Here is a 3949-nt window from a genome sequence, read left to right on the forward strand (position 1 = left end):
ACAGAACAGCAGTGAACTCTACTTCTGTTGGCATTCTACAGAACATTGCATCTACATGCTCTTTGATGTGTACTACAGAATAGTAGAACAAGGTTATGTACTGTATTATAGAACAGCAAACAGAATGGTGAATGCTACTATTCTGTCTGCATTCTACAGAACATTTCATCTACATGCTCTTTAATGTGTACTACAGAATAATAGAAGAACGATATGTACTGTATTATAGAACAGCAGACAGAATGGGGAGCTTTAAAAAAACATTGCATTTACATACTCATTTGATATGTTCAGCACAATAGAAAAACGTGTAGCTGATTATAGAACAGCAGACAAAATTATCTGTGCTACAGAACTCTACATTCTACAGAATAGTAGAGCTCTAGAACCACTGTGTATAGAACCGTTTCAGTCTACTGAATCATAGAACATTGTAATGAATGAACACATTAAGGATGGCAAAAGAAAAAGTCAAAAGGGCTACAGATTTGCAGAATACTAAACAGGACAAAATTACTGCTATGCATATTGTAGAACAGTACATCTATATTGCACTGGAAAGCAATTCGCTAATCACCAAAGTACATAACAGTTGTGGCTGCTGGCATATTATAACAAAGACACATTCTGCCACACAAATTATAGAGCTTATTGTGTCGGAAGTGATACTAGTAGGTTGACAACATGGAAGCCATAGAGACAGTAGAATGATATAGAACAGAACTGTTACTTACAAAACCCATATAGGAACACATGGAGCTATAGGTTATAGAACTGCAGGAGAGTAAATGCTTCATTGTACAGAATTGCAGCTATGCACAGATCAGAACTTCATATGTTCACTCTGTCAAAGAACAGTGAATTCCAGTTATAGGGCTTTTAATCTAAATGATACATAGATGAATATGTAGTAAAGCTATGCATTTTACAGGGCAACACATATGTATATTTTACCCTATCCACTGTTTAAGTCAGGAACAGTGACTGAACAATAGTCACAGAATATAAGACTGCACAGTTGAGAAATAGAATTACAAAGTAATGGTAGGAGCAGCAATAAGTGATAGAATTTTACGAAGAATTTGGCAGAATTATGAGGTGTTTGTTCGCAAATTGCAAGAACTATATTTGTACCTTTGCAAAGAGGTAATAGTTTGACAGACTTAAGAATGAGTACAGAGAGAAAGACTGTGCCTTACGTAGAAGAAAGAATTTGAGAAGTGGAGAATTTTTTTTACATCTTCGATGTAATTTTGAAATGTTGCACTGTTTACAGAATGGAGGATTTTTTACGAGTTCACAGGAAAATTGGGAACCAAATATTAAAATGCTTACTACTTATTAACTTGATAACTAGAGCTAGTAGTGTTAACTACTTGCTAATCAGGTTTTGAAGAGTCTGTATATGATGAGAAGCAGATAGTAATAACTTGTATCAGAATTAGTGATGGACTGTGAAGTTGTCCAAGATGGCTGCCAAAAAGTTCTGTGAGAAAAGTTCCAAGGTGGTTTTTGCATAACAGTTATGGGTATTGCAGGAGCACAATCAGAGAACCACTTGCCTCTACTACATTGTATGTAACTACTTACCACTGTTTATAGCTATTTTGAGAGAGAATTAGTCGGTGAACATTTATGAAAATAAGTATAGATTTCATCCACGTAAGGTTAGGTGGACTATTGGTCGAAAATGAGGGAGTTTTCGCCATGTCACTTGTAGCATTTTTAACTTCCAGCGTAACCAAAGCACCCCTGTATTTAATTTAGAGTGGATTTTCATGATCAAATGTTTCCTGACTTGGACTATTGCACTTGCCATATACAAATGAGGGTGTTTTTAAACCTTTCAGCAGCAATTACACTATGCGTATAACAATCACTAACATTTGGATAAAATTACATATCTTGCTCATTGGTATATAATAGTACATTTTATATATAACGTTACACAGTTCAAAGAGACAACACTTGAAATGAACTTAGAGCTCTATCTAGTGATATATACGTGTACAGTCATATGTACTTGTAACTTTCTCAATATACCCCAAAGCTTAATATAAGCTGTAACTGTTTAAGCAGACCACAATACCCAAAATCTGCCAATTTTGTCAGTGACGCACCTAATTTGTAACTCAGTGGGAAAAAAATCTTTATAGAAACTGTGCGGAATTATTTTTTGAATGAGGTGATGACACATAATCAGCATTATCCTGACCAATCAGGATGTTTTTGAATATATTATAGAGGACGTTGTGATTGGTGCATTTCCAACCAATCAGGCGTAAGGGGCATTGTGGTCAGCTGCTATAGTATTGCTTTGTCATAGGGTACATTTTATGTACCTGGTAAAGTTAAACATCTTTTAATGTATACTAGATGAATGGTAAGTGAGTTGTACTTTCCATATTTGCATCATACTGATTGCATATTGTATGGGAAAGTAGGAAATGTTCCTTATGTGGCATATCCACAGCTTTGTGTACTCCTGATTTTGAGACTTGTTTGTCAATGCCTTGTAATCGATGAGGGAAATATTTTACGTAAACTCGTTTCCTCAAAGTTGAGCATAGAATGACAATTTTGATTAGTAAACTTTTGTTTCAAGAACTTCATACTTGCCAATGAGCTAGGATATGTATTGTATTCTTAGTAGTCTCAGCTTGTGCTTGTACTAAAAGTATTTTTTATTGATTGTGCCAGCTTCATATGTTAGTTGTATCTGGTGATGTGTATGTAATGTTATTTTATGTTAGACGTGCTTTCAGTAAAACGGCAAAGTGTTAAACACTTGCTTGGAACACTTCCGTGTTAATCAATTGTAAACAGCTTCAAATATGTATAAAATGTTACGCATTTCCTGAATAGATGTCTTGCTATCGAAGTGACTTTTGTGTGGGGTTTTTGTTTTCTTTACTGTAACGTAGTTGGCACATGCGTTGGCACACAGAATAATAATGCGATGAGCTTATATTGCTTTTAATCGACATGCGACCATAGATGCGTTATGTGGGTAATCAGGAGTAGCCGCGGGGTCAAGTAGGGTCATCGTTTGAAAAATGGCGGCTAGTTGGGTTTGTCCTTTGCAGTGACGCTTTCTACATCTTGAGGTCAGATTTAAGACGTTGGTATAAAGTGTATACTACACAGTCATGGATTTAAAGAATATCTAGTAGATTCTGTTGTATCTTAGGTAGGCGATAATTGTAAGCACACGGCGTATCGTGTAACTACAGCAGTAACGTTATGTCCGCGTCTTGATTCAGAGACACCTTTTTACGTTTTACTAATTTAAGTGGGATAATATCTACCGTTTCCCATATTCAGGAACCTTCAAACCACCGTTTACTATAAAATCTTTTAGGAGCCTTTAGTGTTGTTTTTTTGTATTGTTTACTAAACAATGGAGAGGGCAATGGAGGGCAGACGTTTCTCGGCTGACTGGTTCGAGTGGCGGTGGAGGACTGACACTCGACATAAGTCAAGTCACCACTAACAATCATGTTGAACTAATATTGAGAAAGTAATGGGACACGGAGGTATTCAGTTCAAACTGTTTAATCACAGTAATGCAAAATGTATATTTAACGATACATGTATAACATGTATAATTTATAACATTATATAACATGTAAGAACACAGCAGAAGAGGAACAAAAACTGCAGGCTCTAAACGCCACGTTACGAGATTGTTGTGTTTGATCACAGCAATGCAAAATGTATATTGAACGTTAACGTTACATGTATAACATGTGTAAAGCGCAACAAAAACTGCAGGTTTACAACGCCACATTACGGGAATGCTAGAACTGTACACCGTTGTGTAGAATTTCCTTACCGTTCCACCTCATTTTATGTCTGTAAAGTTATGCACTTTAAGATTCTTCTGACTTGTCCATGTATGTTGCTAAGAGATGTGATGCAATGTAAAATGTCCTGTAAAATTTGGCGT

Source organism: Branchiostoma lanceolatum, chromosome 10 (assembly GCF_035083965.1).
Source record: "Branchiostoma lanceolatum isolate klBraLanc5 chromosome 10, klBraLanc5.hap2, whole genome shotgun sequence".
Taxonomy (NCBI): Eukaryota; Metazoa; Chordata; class Leptocardii; order Amphioxiformes; family Branchiostomatidae; genus Branchiostoma; species Branchiostoma lanceolatum.